The sequence below is a fragment of the Hemitrygon akajei genome, chromosome 11 (assembly GCF_048418815.1).
Source record: "Hemitrygon akajei chromosome 11, sHemAka1.3, whole genome shotgun sequence".
Lineage (NCBI taxonomy): Eukaryota > Metazoa > Chordata > Chondrichthyes > Myliobatiformes > Dasyatidae > Hemitrygon > Hemitrygon akajei.
Window position 1 is genome coordinate 147348747 of NC_133134.1, and position 24419 is coordinate 147373165.

The window sequence follows — 24419 nt, forward strand, 5'->3', positions numbered from 1 at the left end:
TAGGAGATAGGTGAAACCAGGAAAGAGGGAGGGTTGAAAAGAGCTAAATATTGATTGGGGAAAGATATAAAGGGCTGGAGAAGGGGAAATCCATTTGGAAGATCATGGAATTAAGTGAAGGGGACAAACACCAGAGGGAGGTGATGGGCAGTGGACGAGATCTTCTTGCTCTGACTTCTCATTTTTTTCCCCAGTCTGATGAAGAGTTTCAGCCTGAAACAATGTTACCTGGCCTGCTGAGTTCCTCCAGCATTTTGTGTGTGTGTTGCTTATAGAATATGTCCCCGATAACAATGCTGAGATTCATTTTCTTATGGGCATACGTAATAAATCCATAATAGAATTATAACCATAATCAATGAAAGACCACACTAACTTCAGCATCCAGTCATTGTGCAAATGTCAACCAACTGTGCAAATGCTAAAAGAAATAAATAATAATAAGTAAATAGGCAATGAATATCGAGAATATGAGATGAAGAGTCCTTGAAAGCGAGCCCACTGGTTGTGGGAACAAATGAAATGAGTGAATTTATCCCTTTTGGTTCAAGAACCTGATGTTTGAGGGGTAATAACTGTTCCCGAACCTGACAGTGTGAATCCTGAGGCTCCTTCTTCCTGATGGTAGCAGCGAGAAGAGAGCATGTCCTAGATGGTGGGGTCCCTGAAGAGGGATGCTGCTTTCCTGTGACAACACTTCACATAGATGTGCTCAGTGGTGGGGAAGGCTTTATCGTGATGGACTGGGCCTTATCCGTTACTTTTTGTAGGATTTTCTATTCAAGGCCATTGCTGTTTCTATACCAGGCTGCGATACAGCCAGTCAATACATTCTCCACCACACATCTATGGAAGTTTGTCAAAGTTTAAGATGTCATGCCGAATCTTTGCAAAGTCCTAAGGAAGTAGAAGTGCTGCCGCGCTTTCTTCACGATTGGCCTTATGTGCTGGATCCAGAATAGGTCCTCCAAAATGATAACAATGAGGGGTTTAAAGTTGCTGACTCTCCCCACCTCTGATCTTCCAACGAGGACTGGCTTATGGATCTCTGATTTCCTCCTTGAGAAGACAATAATCAGCTCCTTGGTCTTGCTGACATTGAGTAAGAGTTTGTTGTTATGGCACCACTCAGCCAGATTTTCAGTCTCCCTCCCAAATGCTGATTCAACACCACCTTTGATTCAGCCTATGACAGTGATGTTGTCAGCAAACTTGAATGTGGCATTGGAGCTGTGCTTAGCCAGACAGTCGTAAGTGTAAAATGAGTAGAACAGGAGGCTAAGCACACAGCCTTGTGCTGATGGTGAATGTGGAAGAGATGTTGCCAATCTGAATTGACTGCGGTCTGCAAGTGATGAAATTGAGGATCCAATTCCACAAGGAGGTTTTGAGGCCAAAGTCTTGAAGTTTACTGATTAGGTTTTGTTGTGTCTGATGTTGAGGGAGAGTGCAGAGCAGGATATTTGATCACACTGCTCATGCAATATGTGAACTCCTTCCATGTGGGTGTGGCTAACTGAGTGACATAGGAATAACCCTATTAACAATGCCCCTTTTTGAATAAAAAAAAACTAGGTACAATCAGCCCTCCTTATCTGCGGGAAATTGGTTCCGGGACCCCCTGCGGATACCAAAAAACACAGATGCTCAAGTCCCTTATTTAACCTGTCTCAGTGCGGTGGACCTTAGGACCCAGCACAGCTCTGAATCTGCAGTGTTTCTGTTCACGAAAATAATCACAATCACGATTGAAAATAAAGTGGAATAAAGCGATCGGAAAGAGGTGAAACACCGTTGGTCACTGGAAAAGCGTTAGGCTACAGTCGGTCAACGATCGGAACAATTTTAACGGAGCATGCAAAAGGCCCTGCCCCGATGAACGCTACAATTATTACTAAGCAATGCAGTGGTTTAATTATTGAAATACATATGTTTCTTAAGTGTTTTATATGCATAGAAAGGTAAATTATATACTATATACTAAGACGAATGTTTGACTAACTAACGCTAAATAATACCAGATGTACCTGTTCCGACTTAAAAACAAACACAGGAATGGAACTCATTCATAACCCGGGGACTGCCTGTACTTTAAAATCATCTCTAGATTACTTATAATACCTAATATTACAACATTATATTATAATATCATATTATAATTCCTAATATGCTATGTAAATAGTTGTTATACTGTATTGTTTAGGGAATAACGACAAGAAAAAATAGTCTATACATGTTCAAACAATGAGTGCTGGAGAGATAACTTCTGGGTTTTCCCGATCCGTGGTTGGTTGAATCCACGCATGCGGAACCTGTGGATAAGGAGGGCCGACTGTATGTACTTCTTGTCTATAGAACTATATTGAAATTACAGTCACTGAAATTGAGCGATTTGGTTCACTTTAACCATAGCACATTACTTAAGTTCCTTATATAAACATAAAAATTGAAACTGAAAAATTATATTTTCAAGATGGCGGCGCGACGCAGCTTGCAGCGGGCACTCCGGAGCTGATTATCTGTTATTTGTGAAGCAGGGTGCCGTGCGCAATCATAATTGGATGAAAAATGGACATGGGAGCACAGCGGAACATCTGGAAATCTCCAGGAAGACCTTCGTCGTTGTTCCTGCTGCTGTGAGGTCCGGGTCTCTGCTGGGAAGAACAGCCCCCCAGTTGTCGGAATCGCATTGTCGATGGCCTTTGGCGGGGGCGTCTTAATGCGCTCAGCAGAGGATGGTGCTCGGAGAAGCTGTGCCGGAGGGGATGGTAGGAGGTTCGGAGGTTTGATGGACTCGGAATCCGCTGCAGTCAGGTCGCTTTCTCTGTGTGCTGCGTCTGTGAGGCTGGGTTCGACGGAGCCTTCATTGTGTGCTGCGTCTGCGAGGCTGAGTCGGGCAGCACTGTGGAAGTCCATAGCGGGGATATTCCCTTCTGCCGCCAGCGTGGGATGGCGAGTCTGTCGGGACCCTGGGGACTTGTGGAAACTGTGTGGTGATTTCTTTTGAACTTATAGTCTTTTAACATCTTTGGACTATTTTTACTGTGCCCATGGTCTGTTTTTTTTTTATCAATTATGCTATTGTTTGCACTGTTGTAACTATGTGGTTTTGTGCAGGTCTTGTAACTTTAGTTTTTGGTCTTGTTTGTCTGGTGGGATTGGAGCTCCTTTCCGGGGAACGCGCTAAGATGGTAGCACAATATTAATACGCAGCAGCCTCTCCGAACTCTGGATTGGGGATTGCCAAACGTTATGTGGATTTTCTGGTGTAGTCTGTTTTGTCATGTGTTTTTCTGATGTCATTCTGGAGGAACGTTGTCTCATTTTTTAACTGCATTGCATTTGTGGTTTCTAAATGACAATAAAATGAACCTGAATCTGAATCTGAAAAAAGAATTGCCAACATTCTAACTCTTCCTCTGTTTTTAATGGTCTCCCACTCTTCGTTTTCCTACTTTTTTCCCCACTAATTCCTTTTTTAATGAACAGTCTCATTTGTGAAATGCTTTCAAAATTAGAACTCTTTAAAAAACACTGAATGTAAAGAAGGTAGACTTCCTGAACACTCTGACAAAGTGAGAGGAACATTCTGCCTCTTTAGTCACTTGCCCCCTAAGCTATTAGGCTAAGGAGTGTATCTCTGTGGTGGAACAGATGAACGACCATATCTGGTATAGGTTCCTGGAAGTGTTGGAGTGGATGGAGTTTCTTGCATCCACTGCAGGTAAGTGGGCCTTGTCACAAGGATCAAGCCACTCTATTACTTCCTCTACCTTTCGTGGACTTTGAAGACACACAGTGCACGCCTGTCCCACCTGATTTCACCTCGCGTTGCTCTGATCGCAAACGATCACGGCGCCCACTGCCAGACTATTGTTGCTTTGGTGGATTGGTCTGAAACCCAGACAGCTTCACCACTCCTGAGCGGCGACAAAGATTTTGCTCCGTGTCCGAGATCATGCACGCTCTTCATTTGCTCGCGCTGTGTTGTCTCAGAATTTCTCACTTGGTCTGAGTTGGGTAAGTGAGGTTTGGAGAAGGGAATGAAGAACAGGCAGGCTTGTTCTCAGTCTCCGGCCCCTGACAGCTCTGACGGCCTGTAGCCGTTTGCAAGAGGTGTGGAGCGATAAGGCAGAGTGCTTTGTAGGGGTCTTTTGCCTTCAGTAGGAGACTCTGAACAGTTTACACAGGCTCTTTCCACTTCTCCGTTTGCCTGTGGGTGCCAATGGACTGCTTGTTTGATGTTTAAACTCATAGTCCCTGGCTAAGGCTTTGCATTCTGAGCCGCTGAATTGTGGACAGTTGTCTGACACAAGTGATTCTGGTTTTCCATGGTAAGCGATACAGCTTTCAGGTGCTGTATAACTGCTGCTGAGGATGTAGTGGATAGCTCAAGATTCTGTGAGTAGTAATCCACAATGTGATTAGTTCAACAGTTCCATTAATATCGGAGAAATGTATGCAATATACATCCTGAAACTCTTGTTCTTCGCAAAACATCCATGAAAACAGAAGAGCGCCCCAAAGAATGAGTGACAGTTAAAATGCTTGAACCCCAAAGCTCCCCTACTCCCCCTCCCATGCACAAGCAGGAGCAAAGCAATGATTCCCACCCACTTCCGCAAAAAGCCACCGGCATCCTCCACCAACCAACCATGCAACAGCAAGGCCCCTGAAGACTGTGATCTGTAGAACAGCAAAAACTAATTGTTCACCCGACAATTCGAAACCCACAGTCTCTCACTCTCCCTCCCTAATAAAGGAAAAAAAGAGATGTCCCCTTTTACAGCAAGAGGTGAGACATAACAAAACAACTCACCGATTTACCGTGCTAGAAGCTTGTTGTGTCACTTCTTTTTCCTGAGTTCTCCTACCAGTGAGAGAGAGAGCGCGATTTGCCGAGTACAGAGCCTCTGGCAGCTGATCCACTGTTCCCGATGTTCCATTCTCTTCCGTCACTTCAGTCAAAGTCACCGGTTTAGAAACAGCCTGTCCGCAGGGCCACAAAACCACGGAACCCCAAAGGCGCACTCGTCTTCGAGGCCGTGTCCTTGGGATATCAAAAAGCGTCCAATCCTTGAGACCCCTGGAGCATATCCCGCCTCCACAAAGAACCAATGTCTGAGCGCAACTCCAAGTTAGGGTCTTCAACTCGGAAGTTGCCTGCGACTTGTCTTGGCAGGTCTGGGAATTCTGTGGGGCAGAGAGGTTCAGCGTGACTCGTGTGCAGTTTCCTCATGCTTCACATAGCTTTACGTAATCTCCTAGCTGTGTGCTCAGATAGACTGCCTCGCCCTTAGGTGGCACTTTTCAATGCCTTGATGTCCTTGGAGGATTCGACTGATGATCCCAGCATGCGTAGAAGCAGAAATGACGAGTCTGGAGCAAACCATCAAGGGTGGTGATTGTGTCTCTTTCAAGCCAGTATGATCTGAGTTTGATAGCTCCTTTGGAACAGGTGGCCATCCATGCTCACAGTATTACAGGACCTTGCTGCAGATTTCGTCCTTTTTCAACTCACCACGCATTTTGTCCAGTTTACTCTGGGATGTAGGAAAGCTTTCATGTACCTGAGCTAAGTAAATGTTGGTATCTTCCATGAGGGTGGAGTCAGTTTCTGTCCCCTCACTTTTGCATGGAATCCTCGACTGAGTGTCTGGTGTTGTGAACGATTTTCGGGGGACATGTTAAATCTCATAACGGTAACACATCAGCCTCTTTCTGAATCTTTGCAGACGTGAAGGTAAGTCATCCAAGAGTTTCGAGCTAAGGAGGCTGACAAGTAGCTTGTGCTCTGTTTCAAGTAGGAATTCAATGCCTATCAAGTAGCAGCTGATCGTTCTCAAGCCCACACAAGAGCCAGTGTCTTTGCTTCGATCCGGGCATCACGCTGTTCAGTAGGAGTTAGTGCACTTGATGCATATGCCACTGATTTCCATACGCCACTGCAGTATTGCATGAGCACTCCCCCTAGGCCAATGGAAGAGGCATCTGCTGAGGCCTTGGTTGGTTTGTCCAGATCAAAGAATACCAATGTTGGCAGAGAGTTGAGATCTACTTTAAGTCCTGTGGTGTGCCCCAGATCCAAATGTTTCCCTGAGAGAGGAGGTCAAGTAGTGGCTTTGTTTTCTCTGCCAAATCTGGAATAAATTTTCCTAGTTGGTTTACCATGCAAACAAAACTGCAAGTCTCTGATACATTTGTAAGTTGTTCCATGTTCTCAACTCCTGCCGGTCTGTCTGAATCTGGTTGCACTTCCCCTGAGGACAGTTGGTGGCCTAAGAACTCCACCCCCAACTTTGCAAATTTGAAGGTATAGTGTCCATATGGTGTGATAAAGGTTGTGAGTTTCTGTGGTTCAAGAGCTAAACGGATTTGCCAGGACCCTGAGTACGCATTTAGCTTGATGAAGAACTATGCTCCACACTGCATACACAATTTGTGCTCAGTGGAGGGCAGAATAATCTTCTACCGGCTCACTGCATTACCGGTATTTAATTTTGTTGGATCAACACAGATCCTCAGTGAGCCATCTGGCTTGAGAACAGTAACAATGCCCATACACCAGTCAGTAGGTTCATTCACTCTAGTTATGATGTTAAGTGCCTCCATTCCCTCCAGTTCTGCTTTGACTTTTTCCATCAATGGGATTGGTATGTTCCTCACTGTGGTGAAAGAGTACAGCGTCACTCCTGTTCTCAATTGATTAAGGCACTCTTGTTTTACTATGTTCAAGCATGTGAACAACTCCGGGTACTTATCCTGCCACTGAACATTGTTTAGTGAATCTAAACTTGTAATGAGGTTCAACCTCTTGATGGCATGTCTTCCCAGCAGTGGTGAGAAGAGACTCTGAACATCATAGATATCCTCTTTTAACTGCTTCTCATTTTTACGGATGGAAGTAGTAAACATTCCTTTCACACTGAGCTTATGTTTCCCTGGCCCCACGAGCACTTTCTTTGTTGGGTTTAGCATTCTGCCTGCTCCCTTCACCAGTTTTGTGAACAGACATTAGGGGATGGCTGTGATGTCTGCCCCAGAGCCCATTTTGAACATCACTGCTTCATTTTGCAACTGAACTGTAGTACACCAGCATTCTCTATTTCAATCTAGAGTTTCTCTTCATCTGAATCATGGTCTTCTTTGACCTCCTGAAGAACTGTTTTTGAATGACACTGGCTTTTATAATGGCCAGCTCTATTGCAATGGTGACATTTCACTTCTTTTACTGGACAGAGCTCTTTGACATGGAATGGAGACTTGCTGCACCTCCTGCACTTAGACATTTTACCTGCTCTTTGTTTCGCTTGTCTGTGTTCTTTGAGCTGAGCTCTGCTGTTCCCTCTTTCTGTAGTCTTTCTGACTGCACCTTGTTTCCTCTCATATATATCACATTTCACTTTCTTTGTGAAATATTCTTTGAATTTGCCCTGCACTGTTTTGTACTCCTTTTCCTGAGCATGTCAGTCCTAATTCACCCATGATGTCATCTGCTTTGTAACCCATGCAGTATATCGGTGTGCTTACTTGCTGCTCTTCTGAAGCCTGAATGAAATTGCTTGCGACCCTAAATCTCTCAAAGCATCTGAGCCATCTCTCAAAGCCCCCGTGGTTTAGAGAAATCAAATGTCTTATAACATATAACCATATAACAATTACAGCACAGAAACAGGCCATCTCGGCCCCTCTAGTCTGTGCCTCACCTAGTCCCACCTACCTGCACTCAGCCCATAACCCTCCATTCCTTTCCTGTCCATATACCTATCCAATTTTTTTTTAAATGACAAAATTGAACCTGCCTCTACCACTTCTACTGGAAGCTCGTTCCACACAGCTACCACTTTCTGAGTAAAGAAGTTCCCCCTCATGTTACCCCTAAACTTTTGTCCCTTAACTCTCAACTCATGTCCTCTTGTTTGAATCTCCCATACTCTCAATGGAAAAAGCCTATCCACATCAACTCTATCTATCCCCCTCATAATTTTAAATACCTCTATCAAGACCCCCCCTCAACCTTCTACGCTCCAAAGAATAAAGTTCAATCAAGTGATTAATGGACTCGAATGCTTTAACAGGGGAAATGAAGTCTAACATTGGCTTATATCCCAGCTCAAAGTTCCTTCGTACTGAGGCTGTATGAGCATGCACTTGCTTCCCAGAATCTCTTCAGAGACAGCAAAGCGCTGGATCACTTAAACGATCTCCAAACTGTAAATCGCAGGCTCTAGAAACAGATGTAAAGGAAGTTTTTTTTTAAAAAAAGACATTTTCATAAGCTATCTGGAAGATGTCAGCCAAGGGAGCATTGTACGCTGGCACTATCTTGGAAAGACGAGATCAGCACTAAGAAGATAGGATCTTCTTAGGCACTGGTATAATGAAAACCTGCTTGTGATAGGTGGGTACCTCAGATTGCCAAAGTGAGAGGTTATAGGTCTCAATGAACACACCAGCCAGTTAATCAACACAAGACTTTAGTACTTGGCCAGGTACCCCGTCTGGGCTAGATGTCTTTTGTGGGTTCACCCTCCTGAAGGCAACTCGCATATCGGCCTCAGAGACTGAAATCACAGGATCATTGGGGGCTGCAGGCTCCATGTTTTGATGGTCAAAGTGAGCATAGAAAGCATTAGGCTCATCTGCAATGAAATCCTGTGTCACCCAGTTTAACTGTATAAGAGATGATAATATTCAAGCCCTGCAACAATTGTCGAGCATCCTTTGTTGATTCCAGTTAAGTCCAGAATTTCTAAGTGATAAGCAGCTTGGAGAACAATTTGTTACTACTAAGTGTGACATATTTTACCTGTCAAACTGAATTTATTAAACAGACAGTTACAAGAAAAAAAAACTGCAAAGAGGTTATTACTGCTTTCCTGGGAAAATTCTAACTTTTCAGCAGCAAGATTGGACATCCCGAGTTTATCCAATTTCCATCAGTGGTCACTCGTAAAATAGAATTGCAAGATAATGATCTGATTGTGTATCTGGATCATTTGAAACAACTGCACACTGATATGGAATTTCAGTTCAGAGACCTGCTGGAGATGCAGATTCCGGATTGGGGTGAACGTGAATGATGTTGACACCGCATGGTAAATGCGTCTTATTGAGCTGCAGAGTGATGCAACAGCTCAGGCAAAATTCAAACGCAGCAAGCAAAATATCGGGACTACTAGCGATATTCAAAATAAATTTCCATAGCTCTGGGAGAGAGCCAAGTTGTTTTTATTTGGATTTCCCACCTCTTATCTAGTTGAATTAGTCAAGCTCTTCACCTGCTACCAAAAGCTCGTAACTGTCTTGATCTTGTGAGAAGAGGTGATCTTCAATTATTATCCTTAACCAAGTTGCAACCAGATATTTGAAAACTCACTAGTTTGCATCGGTTACAAGCATCTCACTAAAGACCCAATTAACAATATCAATCACTTGTTTGTCGCTGGTTGGAAGAATATTATTTATATTATACATAAAGCATCCTATGCAGAGACTTGTAATAGTTTTTTTTCATATACACCTGTAACATTTTATTTAACATATACCTATAACCTGTTAAAACATAAATATTGATTGTATATTAGAATAATTAATACAGTTGACCAAGAAAAACTTTAGCAATGATGGATGGTGAGGGTCACAGAGTTAAATGAAAGTCACAAATGAGCCATGAGCAGAAGGAATTGAATTGAACTGAATTGAATTGACTTTATTTCTTACATTATTCATGCACATGAGTAAAAATCTTTGTTATGTCTCTGTCTAAATGTGCAATATGCAATTTTTAGTAATTTGTAATAAATAGCATATACAACAGTACAGTCAATATAGCTTAGAAATACAATTGTATCAGTGTGAATTAATCATTCTGATGGCCTGGTTGAAGATGCTGTCCCAGAACCTGTTGGTCCTGGTGTTAATGCTGCGGTACCGTTTCCCAGATGGTAGCAGCTGGAACAATTTGTGCTTGGGGTAACTCGAGTCCCCAATGACCCTTCAGGACCGTTTTACATATCTGCCTTTGTAAATGTCCTGAACAGTGGGAAGTTCACATCTACAGATGTGCTGGGCTATCCGCACCACTCTCTGTGGAGTCCTGTGATTGAGGGAGGTACAGTTCCCATACCAGGCAGTGATGCAGCCAGTCAGGATGCTCTCAATTGTGCCCCTGTAGAAAGTTCTTAGGATTTGGGGACTCATGCTAACTGTCTGAGCTGAAAGAGGCGCTGTTGTGCTTTTTTCACCACACAGCCGGTATGTACAGACCACGTGAGATCCTGGGTGACATGTATGCCAAGGAACTTAAAGCTGGTCACACCCTCAACCCCAGATTTATTGATGTCAGTAGGGATTATCTCGTCTCCATTCCTCCTGTAATCCACAACCAGCTCCTTTGTTTTTGCGACATTGAGGGAGAGGTTGTTTTCTTGACACCACTGCATCAGGGTGATGACTTCTTCTCTGTAGGCTGCCTCGTTATTATTGGAGTTAAGGCCAATCAATGTAATGTCATTATGGTGAACTACATATACCTGTCTGGACACGCCCCCCCCCCACCCCCCGCTGACAGCTCCTGTGGCTCCTCCCAAGTCATCAGCAAATTTAATTAGCAGATTGGAGCTGTGGGTGGTGACTCAGTCATGGGTATACAGAGAGTAAAGGAGGGGGCTTAGGACACAGCACTGAGGGGCACCTATGTTGAGGGTCAGAGATGAGGGATCCCACTCTTACCACCTATCATTGAAATTGAGAAGCACTGCAATAGGCCATGTAAGTGCGGGTGTGGGGGGGGGGGCAATGGCTTGGCAGAAGTTGTGGCAAAACACAAGAGGAGGCAAGTACTGTAGTTTTTGAACACTGCATCGGAGACAGAGTAGGTGTGTGGAAAAGATGAAGGCCCTTCTGAAATGCAGACTGAATACACAGGAGAAGGAGAAGCTGAGGAGTTCGGTTCAGTCTTGAGAAACTGGCTAAGGTATTACAAGTTCAACCATCTCACAGAAGTGGTCAAGATCGGTAAGTGCATTAGATTTGCCACAGACCCCAGTCAATGTCCCATATCCTTATTGCTAGCTTGCCAATAACGGTAGTCAAGGAAGACTCAGGCCAAGCTCGTGCTCCAATGTATCAATACTCCAGGCCTCACATTTCATTCTCGCACTTGATATAAAAGGGAAACTGTATGAAAGTCACTAACACAATTACAATATCTAGCATGGTTTGATGTACAAACTTGATCTGAAATCTTCACCGTTATTTTAGCATTGCAGGGAAGCAGTTGATGGGACACACATTAGAAGAATTAATGAATTCAGAATGGGAGATGTTTATTATTAGAGTAACTGTTGAGTAATCAGTAGACAGCCTAAACAAAAAGGGGTTCTGAATATTATATGCCCTCCTTCACCACCTCACAGTTGAATCATATTTGATGCCTCCAGATTGGGTGGAACACCAGTCTTAAGCCTCATCTCTGCTGGGCATTGGAGGGTTACCTCAGAGTAAACCTGGTAGTGGAATCATTGCTTCAGTATGCCAAGGGAGCAGTCTGTCAGACTTCATGGCATGTGTTGTATACCAATTATGTAAAGGACAGAGACCAGAATCAAGAGCACATTATTAACAGGTACTCATTGTTCCCTGGCATCCACATACTCTGTGAAGGATCAAATATAGACAAAACAAGCCATAGGAATGATGAAAATGACACTTTGGAGTTGGTCATCTACCAACGTGCGTTATAACCAGATCACAACACATGTAATCAACAGTGGCTGCATCATTCAAAGTCCACAAGATTCAAAGTTGTCTTTACTGTCACAGTAACATTTTGCAAGCAGGTCCAAATACAGTCTAGAGCAAGACTAACACTTTTGGTTGGCATTGTGGAATTACCCGTCACTTGGAAAGAGGTTCATCGGCTGGAGTTGTGGCTCAAGTCTTGATGAACTATGGAGACTCCACATGCTGTTCTCACTGTCAAGTTGAAGCTGTCCAAAAACCCTAAGTGGAGATGGCAGCTTGCAAGCCCTCCTTCTTCCTTCTCTAGCAGACTGTCATGCGATGTGCTCCCCCTGCTCACTTTGAGGAATGATTGCATTTACCCTTGGAGCAATGGTTATGACAAATGCCTTGAAGCCAAGACAAGCTGTCAGCCCCAGACACACCATTCCTTAATGATACCAACAACTCTAAAATCTAGAGCTCTTCACTCTTTGACCCAAAATAACACCCAGCACAAAATCCTCTCACAGTCAACTAGCAGGTACCTGATTATGAGCTCCTGAAAAGCACTTCTACTCGGCATCTGATTGCCCAAGTACAATACACGACTCCTCAACTGTTACCAGCTCCATCCTAATACTGTTGTTATAAGTGCAAAATTGCATGCCATAATATTTATCCTGCACATGTTAGATGGGGTTTAGGATCAAGTGCACAAGTGCCCTTCTCAATACGGTGCCTGGCTCCAGTCAATGCTTCAACACAATGCCTCAGGTACTTCAGCCACCAAATTGAATGCAAATTCCATCCAAAACAACATATACTGGTCATAATGTGATGAATGTTACATAATCCCTGTGAATAACTCAACAGAAACAGCACTCTCAAGAACATAGTACTGGGGCATTATAAGTTTCATATACAAAATCTTGCTGATGCAAATTTCTCCCTTAGCAACAAAACTGCTTAAGGCAAAAGGAAAACGAGAAGAGAATCCATTTGCTTTTTTGACAAAATTAAATTCACAATGTTCAGCAAACTGTGGAAGGAAACAGAAAAGCTTACTTGTCTCCTTGTCACGCATGATTTCCCCCAGAGAGGTTTCTATCTCCACGTCATTGGCTCCCATTAATGAGCTTCTGCACTCTGGTAGAACAGCGGTAGAAATTTATAGGGAGACTGAGAGAATAAAAGATACAGCATGCAATACATACAGAGTTCACAGATGGAGAAAATGTATTCAATCCTGTGAACATGAATTATCTATAGTCTTACATATGCATTTTTTAAAGTCTGGATTTAGGAAATAGAATTCCTTTATCTGTTATCTTTGATCAAGTTGTTAAAATTCTAAAGATATAAGATTAGGTTTTTTTTTAAAAAGCAATCACAGAAACAGTTTGTATTTTGGGGGCATTTTTTAAAAAGTCAGTATTATTAGCAAAGATAATTTTGTTAGAATAACCACAAGTAAAATAACGTAACTGTCACCCAAGCTGTGTCTTACAGGCCATCAATCCCATTCATAAATCATGTTTTTACATTTAAATTTATACAGCAGTCTTCATTTGAAATTCCAGTTTGTTTCTAAGAACTTCCATCTGCAATAAAATATGTGAATTTTTGAAAGGACAGTAAGTAGTATTTTCAATCATGTAGTTAATATGCAATGACTAGTGAAATATGTGAAGTAAGCCACAGTACATACATGCACATAAAGAGGCCCGGTGCCCACAGCATCAAATATCCATTTATATTAGCCCTGCACTAACCACATTTTATTCTCCCCACATTCATATCAACTTCCCCCTTTTGTACCACTGACCCACACGGTGAATTCGTCCACCCACCAACATCTTTGGAAAGTCTGAGTTCGATGGGAGAAGGTACAAACAGAAGATATTGGGGGTCACAATTTCACCTCGGTCACAGGAGCAGACGGAAATAACTCTGCTAGCTGCAATATTGTCCTGTCACTGTGTGAGACCCCCAGCAAACATTACATTAGGAGGTTCAGGAGCCTAGAAGGAGGCAAGTGTTTTGGCAATACATCTCCTCCCCCCCCCCACCCCAGTTTACACCCACCCAACTTGCACACAGCTCAAACATGTAAATGAACATTTAGGAGACTGGTGGGGTGGATTTGCCAGCTGCTTCGAAGCTGCAAGCACTTTCTGCCAAATGGGAACTCTGCAGAAATATTGCTGCATCTTGCAGAGAAACCTGAATGGTTGAGTGGAGCTCCTTAGTTTAATTACACTTTGCCCTTGCTTGTCTCGATATTTTTATTTAAATGTAAGAGAACCCTGTCATAACCTGCGGTGGATCCTGTTTTGATTTCATGTCTGTGAAAGAGCTAATGAATCTGCAGAACAGATTGCTGAATGGAACAGCGGAGATGAGTAAGCTGGAAAAGTTCTGAGAGTATTGCCACATGGGACCAGCTAGATGAACTAGTAGGTTCAAGTCCAATACTTTTTTAAGTAGTGGTCACTTTTGCAAAAATAACCCTCAAAGTCAATGCATTACTACCATATTAGCACACTAATTATTCATTATCAGTGCTTTGGGAGTTCTGACAAAAAAAAACCTGGACCTGAAATGTTAACTGTTTCTCTTTCCACAAATGCCATCTAACCTGCTGAGTGTTTCCAGCATTTTATGTTTTATTTCCGATTTCTAGCATCTGTAGTTCATTTTTGACTTTCATTGTAAAAGTACAACTGTTAATGTTGCCAAATAAGATCATTCAGTTTCAGGCAACTGGAACACAGAATTGCATTAGTAACACAAGAAACTAACTCTGCAGATACTGGAAATCCAAAACAACATACAGAAAATGCCAGAGGAGCACAGGTCAGTCGAAGCATTGACCCTTTGTGCATTCCATAGATGCCACCGGACCGATTGTACAGGTAAATCTGTTATTCAAAGTGAAGATAACAACAATAAGCAGTAGACAAGTGAGAAACTAAGTTGTGATACAACTTATCAATATTAATAAGCCCAGTGGTTTCTACAGCTTCACAATAAATGGTATGTTTTTATATCAAACCTTGTAGGCCAGAGGCTGCATTAGTCAGTAGTATTGTGTTGTCAAGTGTGATTAATGGCTTTTAAAAATTTTAACTGATCACTTCTGTTTTAATAGCTGAGGCGCGTCTGCCAATAGAAGACTATGACTGAAAACAAGCTGAGAAATCATTCTCACAAATGGGCTGGAAATTACCCTTAATGATAATAATCTTCTTAGGCTGTCCCTCGGGATCGAGGATAACTGGCTTCCACTCCATTCTCGTGGTTTCTGAGGTGACTGATGAGGACATTGCAGACTGTTCCACGAGGCCAGAGGTGGCTGGGTAATTTATGAGGTGATGCGCTCTCGCATCCATATAAACTGGGCTACTGTATGCTTAGAATCAAGAGTCACAATACCATTCCTAATGCTCTTGTTCCACTGTGTGCAATTATGGAGTAGGGAACCCCCAAGAGTGAGTGGGGATATTGCATTGTTCTAATAAGGAGGATTTAAACATATTCTTAAATAGTGGCAATAATAAAGATTGCCAGTTAATATGCTTGTTTCAATGAGTTCTAATCAATTTAAGAACACAGGAACAGAGAAGATTGTTTGAAAGTGATTGAACTGGCAGTTATTTCCTTGTTACCCTTCCAATTCTAGAGACAAAATATCTGATATGTATATCAAGAATCATTCTGAGAAGGAATTGATTTATCAGCATTCATTCCAAGAGGACTAGCAAGGATGTAATGTTAAACTTTATAAATCACTGGTGAGCCCTCACTTGGAGTATCGTGAGCAGATTTGGGCCCCTTATCTTAGAAAGGATGTGTTGCAGCAGGAGAGGGTTCAAAGGAGGTTCAAGAAAATGATTCCAGGATTGAACAGTTTGTCATATGAAAAGTGTTTGATGGCTCTGGCCCTGTATTCACTGGAGATCTGAAGAATGAGGCTTGACTTAATTGAAATCTATTGCATGGTGAAAGGCCTTGATAGAGTGGATGTGGAGAGGATGTTTCCTATTGTGGGAGTGTCTAAGACCTGAGGACAGAGCCTCAGAATGGAATGGAAATGAGGAGGGATTTCTTTAACCAGAGAGTGGTGAATCTGTGGAATTCTTTGCCACTGGCAGCTATGGAAACCAAGTCTTTATGTAGATCTAAGGCTGACACTGCTCGATACTTGATTGATCGGGGCATGAAGGGATACTGGTGGAAGGCAGGAGATTGAGGCTAAGAGGAAAAATGGATCAGTCATGATGAAATGGTGGGACAGACTCGATGGGCCAAATGGCTTAATTCTGCTCCTTTTCTTATGGAATTGTCAGGGCATAAAAGGCTCTGGACCTAATTTGGTAAGTGGGATTAGTACAGACGTGTGCAATAGTTGGTGTAGATGTGGTAGGCCCCAAAGCCCGTTTCTGCACTGAATTTGTATGCTATTTAAACTCCAATTTTTCCTACAGGCTTTTCTAACCTGTTTATATAGCAGCATTAGTATCTTACGTACAATCAGCAAAGTGGAAACAATTTTAATAACATATTAATTTTAATTCATAAGATAGCAAAGAATATAATTAATACATTGTTTATACCAACGTCATAAAAATCAAGCCCCCCACATTTAAAATCTTCTAAAAGTAGCATGTGCTGTGAGGTAAGATGGAATAAAAACTAACAATGCAGATGGCTGTTTGAATGAACCAGAGATACAAGTTCAGATCTCACCATAGCAGATGGGGAATTGAAATTAAAGTAGTTAATTATCTGGAATTAACAGTAACAATAATAATGACCAGATTGTTCAGCTGGTTTGGGGAAGAAAATATGCCATCCCTGCCCAGATAGCACTTACGAACTTCCAGACCCACATTAATGTGGCCGCTTCTTGGCTGCCGCCTGCAGTTGCTTTGTTGCACAGTTGAAGGGTAATTAGAAGTCTGCAATAAATGCTGTCTTTAGTGATGATACCATGATAAATAATTGCTTTTGAGGCTAATCATAGTTAGTGGTTCTGTCCTGAAATTAATTCCTATACAGCTTAAATATAGTGTGAGAGAGGCCACCAGAGACAGACGCAGAGACAGAGAAAGTCAGAGATAGACAGACAGAGAAAGACAGATAGATAGATAGAGAGAGAAAGACAGACAGGTATGAGATTGGATTACAGGAGGAAAAATACAATTTGCTGATGACACTAACCTTGTCAAACTATGCGGGTGCCAAACAACTACAATAGGACTGGCCTACAGAATGGGTGGACTAATTGCAGATACAATTAATACAGAGAGTTGCGAGATGATGGTTGTAGTTACATATGGGGAGAGGGAATATGGACCTAATAACACAATTCTAGGGCGTGCGCAGAAACAGATGGGCCTGGGGTTTCATGCGCATCACTCTTTAAAGCTGCCAGAACATACCAAGGGAATAGTTGGCAAAGCACATGGGATCTGGATGTTCCTGGGAATTATGTACAAAAGTAGAGGATTGATGAAGAACATTTATAAAGGTCTGGTTCTGATACAACTTGAGCACCATATCAACTTGTTTTAGAAAGGATACAAAAATCTGAAAGAGGGTGCAGAGGAGTTTTACTGGAACTATTCCAGAGATGATGGACTTCAGGTTGGATAAGTTGTTAGGGTTGTTGTCCTTGGAGCAAATAAGGATGCAGAGAGACTTGGTATGGATATGCAAAGGTCATCAGATTTTTAAAAAGTGCTAGCATTAGCTGACAGGACAAAGATTTTTGGAAAATAAAATACAAGAGAATGTATGGAAGAAGTTTTAAACACAGCATGTGGCTATAAACTTGAACTCATTACCAAAGAGGATGTTAGAGGCAAATATGGTCAAGATTTTTTAAAAGGAAACTGAAAAAGCACTTGAAAGAAATAAACAGATATAGAGTGGATAAATGGGGCAGACTGGATTGGTATGTAGAGAGCCATTCAAAGTAATTTTATTATCAAAGTACATAATGTCACCAGATGCAACCCTGAGATTCATTTTCTTGTGGGTATACTCAATAAATACACAGAATAGTAACCATAACAGAATCAATGACAGACTGCATCAACTTGAGTGTTCAACCAGAATGCAAATACAAAAAGAGAGAAATAATAATAAATAAATGATAAATATTGAGAACATGAGATGAAGAGTCCTTGAAAGTGAGTCCACAGGTTGTGGGAACATTTCAATGAAGGGGCAAGTGAAGTTGACTGAAGTTTTAGACTATTGGTCCAATGGCCTCTTTCTATGGTGTTATGATGTATGATTAATATTTCCTATCTATTCCAAATATTCTAAGATTGAGGATAATCCTGACATTAGTAAGCTACCTTACAGAGATATACAGTACTTTTCTAAGGAGGAGTGATTCTGAATCATTGCTTCTCCATACTTATCCTTGCAAGCGGAAAAAGTGCTACACCTGCCCCTACACCTCCTCCCTTACTACCATTCAGAGCCCCAAGCAGTTCTTCCAGGTGAGGCGACATTTCACCTGTGAGTCTGTTGAGGTCATCTACTGAGTCCAGTGTGGACTCTTGTACATCGGTGAGACCCAATGTAGATTGGGAGATCACTTCACTGAGCACGTACGCTCTGTACACCAGAAAAAGCAGGATCTCCCAGTGTCCTGCCATTTTAATTCCAATTCCCATTCCCATTCTGACATGTCCATGCATGGCCCCCTCTACTGTCGCAATGAGTCCGCACTCAGGTTGGAGCAGAAACACTTCATATTCCGACTGGGCAGCCTCCAAACTGATGGAATGAACATAGATTTCTCAAACCTCATGTACTGCCCCCCTTCTCTATTCCCCATCCCCTTTTCCCTTTCTCACTTTGTCTCCTTGCCTGCCCTTCACCTCCCTCTGGTGATCGACCCCCTTTTCTTTCTTCCATGGCCTTCTGTCCTCTCCTATTAGATTCCCCCTTCTCCAGCTGTTTTTCTTTCACCAATCAATTTCCCAACTCTTTACTTCATTCCTCCTACCCCCACACTCCAGATTTCACCTATCACCTTGTGTTTCTCTCTCCCTTCCCCTCACCCCTATCTCTGACTCCTCATCTCTTTTTCTCCTGTCCTGCTGAAGGATCTCTACCCAAAAGGTCAACTATACTCTTTCCCATAGATGCTGCCTAGCCTGCTGAGTTCCTCCAGCATTTTGTACGTGTTGCTCCAGCTGTAATGCTTTTGATTAAATGTGATAAAAATTATACTGTATAATTCTAGTTCTAAAGATAATATAGGTAAAGTCATAGAAAAAATACAGCACAGAAAGAGACCCTTTGGCCCATCTAATCCATGTTGAACCATTTAAACTGTGTACTCTCATCAACCTGCACCCAGACCATAGCCCTTACCATCCACGTACCTCTCCAAACTTCTCCTCAGTTGAGCTTACGTGCACCACTTGCACTGGCAGCTTGTTTCACACTCTCACCACCCTCTGGAGTAAAGACATTTCCCCCCATGTTCCCCTTAAACTTTTCACCTTTCACCCTTAATCCATGAGCTCTAGTTGTAGTCCCACCCAGTCTCAGTGGTAAAAGCCTGCTTGCATTTCCTCATCATTTTGTACACCTCTATCAAATCTCCCCTCAGTCTTCCACGCTCCAAGGAATACAGTCCTAACCTATTCAATCTTTGCTTATCACTCAGGTCCTCCAGTTTTACAACATCCTTCTAAATGTTCTCTGTACTAACCTTACTTACATCTTTCCTGTAGGTAGGTGACCAAAACTGCACACAACACTCCAAATTAGGCCTCTAAACATCTTATGCAACTTCAATATAACATCCCATTTTTAGTACTCAACACTTTGATTTATGAAGGCCAAAATGGCAAAAGCTTTCTTTATGATCCTACCTGCCTGTGAACTATGGACCTGTATTCCCAGATCCTTTTGTTCAACCACGCTCCTCGGTGCTTCACCATTCACTGTGTAAGATCTACCCTGGCTGGTCCCCCCAACATGCAATACCTCACACAATGCATTAAATTCCACCTGCCATTTTTCAGCCTATTTTTCCAGCTGGAACAGATCCCATTGCAAGCTCTGATAGTCTTCCTCACTACCTACCACACCCCAACCCGATGTCAATTGCAAATTTGCTGATCTAGTTAACCACATTATCATCCAGATTTTTGGTATAAGTGACAAACAACAATCAATCCAGCACCAGTCGCTGTTGCACTCCACTAGTCACAGGCATCTGATCAGGAAGGTGACCATCTACCACCTTCTGGCTTCTCCACAAAGCCGATGTCTAATCCAGTTTAATACCTCATTTTGAAGGCCAAGCAACAAAATCTTCTTGACCAGCCATCTCTGCAGGACCTTGTCAAACGTCTTGCTAAAGGCCATGTAGGCAAGGCAGTGAATGTTGGCTTCATCCACTTTCCTTGTAACTTCCTCAAAAAACTCAGTAATACTGGTTAGATATGAACTACCGTGCACAAAACCATACTGATTTTCCTAATCAGTCCAAGTCTATCCAAGTACTTATATATCTAGTCCCTCAGAATACTTTCAATAACTTTCCTGTCACTGATGACATGCTCACTGGCAATAATGATGCAAAATAAAGCAGAATTCCTTCATATTGTTGTTTATTCTGAAAGCACCGCAATTTCTGATGAAACCATCTCAATGCCACACAAAATCCATTCATCCTAACTGCTACAACTGTTATTAGTAAATGTAGCAGTTGTTCTGCAATAGGGATATTCTGTACTCCACTGAAATGGAGGAAGCCCCTTAATCTTTTAGCTGCTAGAGTTAAATTTTGTCCATTGCTCTACAAATTTCCCCAAGCCTCCCGAAAGAGCACCACTGATATATTCAAATCTATCTAAGTCATAAATCACATTTAACTCAAGCAACACACACAAAATACTGGAGGAACTCAGCAGGCCAGGCAGCATCTATTGAAGCGTATCGCAGACATTTCAGGCTGAAACCCTTCAGCAGGACAGACCAAAGGGTTTCGGCCCAAAACATTGACAATACTCTTTTTCATAGATGCTGCCTGGCCTACTGAGTTCCTCCAGTATTTTGTGCGTGTTGCTTGTATTTCCGGTATCTGCAGATTTTCTCTTCTTTGTGATTGAATCACATTTCATTGCTGCTGTGACATTGTGGAATTTTATAGTTAAAAGACATTCCCTGCCTTAGTGCTGTAATAACGTACACATACCACGCTGTTCTCAATCTCCTCTTTATTGCTCAAAGGTCAAATGAAATCCAGTGTGAGACAACTCATCGTGTGGTAATCCAAATCAAACAACAACACTGTACTCAAGGCAGCTGCTCCTATTTTGGCCAGTGAAGAACAAAGGCTTAATACAGCATCAGACTGTAACATCTCCATACTGATCCTCCACCAGTATAAAAGGATGCTACCTTTTGTATCTTTAGGACCAGTTTCGGCTATATTTCTTCTAACCATGAAAAGGATTGCTGGATTTCCTTTTGTTTTGAGAGCCATCTAAAGTTATTACACTATTTGATGGAGGTCAGATTCACACAGTATGATGTGAACTTTGAACCATATATTGTGCTGATCAATCATCCTCTGGCAGCTCATAATTAAACTACATATCCAGTCAATTGCAAAATCCATACAAAATTGTGTATTGCTTTTTGTTGGTGCCCTTAAGATATAACCACATATATACACACTTTGAAATTGGGTATTGTTGATCGACTTCTGCAACTTCCAATGCTATGCTAACGAATAGCAGTCGTGCGATCACTCGAGTTGAGTATGATGTTTTAACAAGGGGTTGTCCTGGGATGTTAGGGTGGATTCCTCTAATGGAAAATGCCTGTGTGCAACTTTGTTTAACGTGGGGAGCCACCGCATAGACATTGACAGATCGAGATCAGAGTCCAGCGGCATGGAATGCAAGTTAACTAGGGACCCTTCACGGCTGCAGCCTTCCTCCATCTTTACTGCCACTGTGATGTGTCAGCATCTACCTGCAGCTCCACTGTTGAGGTCGTGGTTGGATCACGCTTTGTCTGGAACCCCCCCCCCCCCCCTCCCCACTTTGTACCTACCGTTAGGGGGGACCCAACTAAGCACCAGATGGCATTGCTTTTGGGATCTCAGGAACTCACTACCTCTCCACACCACAACAAGGCGATGATCCTTGGAGAAGTTGCTAATGAAGAGTTTAGTAGCATAATTTTCTTAAATTAATTATATGACCAGAATCATAATCACTTTTAATATCACTGGCATATTTTGGGAAATTTGTTAAATTTACAACAGCAGGTATACAATGGGATGCATGAATAAGTATATAGAGAGAAATAAATATAGAGAAAACAAAACTGAATTACAGTAAGTATACATACATAGAAACATAGAAAATCTACAACACAATACAGGCCCTTCAGCCCACAAAGCTGTGCCGAACATGTCTTTACCTTAAAAATTACCAAACCCTCTATTTTTCTAAGCTCCATGTACTTAACCAGGAGTTTCTTAAAAGACTCTATCGTATCCACCTCCACCACCGTCACTGGCAGCCCATTCCACACACTCACCACTCTCTGCATAAAAAACTCACCCCTGACATCTCCTCTGTACCTACTTCCCAGCACCTTAAAACTGTGGCCTCTTGTGCTAGCCATTTCAGCCCTGGGAAACAGCCTCTGACTATCCACATGACCTATAGAAACATAGAAAATAGGAGCAGGAGTAGGCCATTCGGCCCTTTGAGCCTGCACCACCATTCAGTATGATCATGGCTGATCATCCAACTCAGAACCCTGGACCTGCCTTCTCTCCATACCCCCTGATCCCTTTAGCCACAAGGGCCATAACTAATTCCCTCTTAAATATAGCCAATGAACTGGCCTCAACTGTTTCCTGTGGCAGAGAATTCCACAGATTCACCACTCTCTGTGTGAAGAAGTTTCTCCTCATCTCAGTCCTAAAAGGCTTCCCCTTTATCCTTAAACTGTGACCCCTCGCTCTGGATTTCCCCAACATTGGGAACAATCTTCCTGCATCTAGCCTGTCCAATCCCTTTAGAATTTTATACGTTTCAATAAGATCCCCCCTCAATCTTCTAAATTCCAGTGAGTATAAGCCCAGTCGATCCAGTCTTTCTTCATATGAAAGTCCTGCCATCCCAGGAATCAATCTGGTGAACCTTCTTTGTACTCCCTCTATGGAAAGAATGTCTTTCCTCAGATTAGGGGACCAAAACTGCACACAATACTCCAGGTGTGGTCTCACCAAGGCCTTGTACAACTGCAGTAGAACCTCCCTGCTCCTGTACTCAAATCCTTTTGCTATGAATGCCAGCATACCATTCGCCTTTTTCACCGCCTGCTGTACCTGCATGCCCACCTTCAATGACTGGTGTACAATGACACCCAGGTCTTGTTGCACCTCCCCTTTTCCTAATCGGCCACCATTCAGATAATAATCTGTTTTCCTGTTCTTGCCACCAAAGTGGATAACCTCACATTTATCCACATTAAATTGCATCTGCCATGAATTTGCCCACTCACCTAACCTATCTAAGTCACCCTGCATCCTCTTAGCATCCTCCACCCAGCTTCTTGTCATCCGCAAACTTGGAGATGCTGCATTTAATTCCCTCGTCTAAGTCATTAATATATATTATAAACAACTGGGGTCCCAGCACTGAGCCTTGTGGTACCCCACTAGTCACTGCCTGCCATTCTGAAAAGGTCCTGTTTACTCCCACTCTTTGCTTCCTGTCTGCCAACCAATTCTCTATCCACATCAATACCATACCCCCAATACCATGTGCTTTAAGTTTGCACACTAATCTCCTGTGTGGGACCTTGTCAAAAGCCTTTTGAAAATCTAAATATACCACATCCACTGGCTCTCCCCTATCCACTCTACTAGTTACATCCTCAAAAAATTCTATAAGATTCGTCAGACATGATTTTCCTTTCACAAATCTATGCTGACTTTGTCCGATGATTTCACCTCTTTCCAAATGTGCTGTTATCACATCTTTGATAACTGACTAGCATTTTCCCCACCACCGATGTCAAGCTAACCGGTCTATAATTCCCCGGTTTCTCTCTCCTTCCTTTTTTAAAAAGTGGGGTTACATTAGCCACCCTCCAATCCTCAGGAACTAATCAAGAATCTAAGGAGTTTTGAAAACTTATCACTAATGCATTCACTATTTCTTGGGCTACTTTCTTAAGCACTCTGGGATGCAGACCATCTGGCCCTGGGGATTTATCTACCTTTAATCCCTTCAATTTACCTGACACCACTTCTCTGCTAACATGTATTTCCCTTAGTTCTTCCATCTCACTAGACCTTCGGTCCCCTACTATTTCCAGAAGATTATTTATGTCCTCCTTAATAAAGACAAAACCAAAGTAGTTATTCAATTGGTCTGCCATGTCCTTGTTCCCCATGATCAATTCACCCATTTCTGACTGTAAGAGACCTACATTTGTCTTGACCAATCTTTTTACTTTTCACGTATCTATAAAAGCTTTTACAGTCAGTTTTTATGTTCCCTGCCAGCTTTCTCTCATAATCTTTTTTCCCTTTCCTAATTAAGCTCTTTGTCCTCCTCTGCTGGACTCTGAATTTCTCCCAGTCCTCAGGTGTGCCGCTTTTTTTTGCTAATTTATATGTT

At 42.4% G+C, this 24419-nt stretch overlaps 1 protein-coding gene across 2 annotated transcripts in view; it reads left to right on the forward strand.

The window, feature by feature from the left end:
• Positions 1 to 21074, forward strand: part of mtcl2 (microtubule crosslinking factor 2) — a 173556-nt gene extending 152482 nt beyond the window's left edge. The window contains exon 15 of one of the 2 annotated variants that reach the window (XR_012100889.1): positions 20998 to 21074. The gene's annotated coding sequence lies outside the window, so the exon portion shown is untranslated. Of the gene's footprint in view, positions 1 to 2537; positions 3324 to 20997 lie in introns of those variants that run through there. The other variant, XR_012100888.1, reaches the window with a different exon arrangement.
• Positions 21075 to 24419: the final 3345 nt, after the last annotated feature.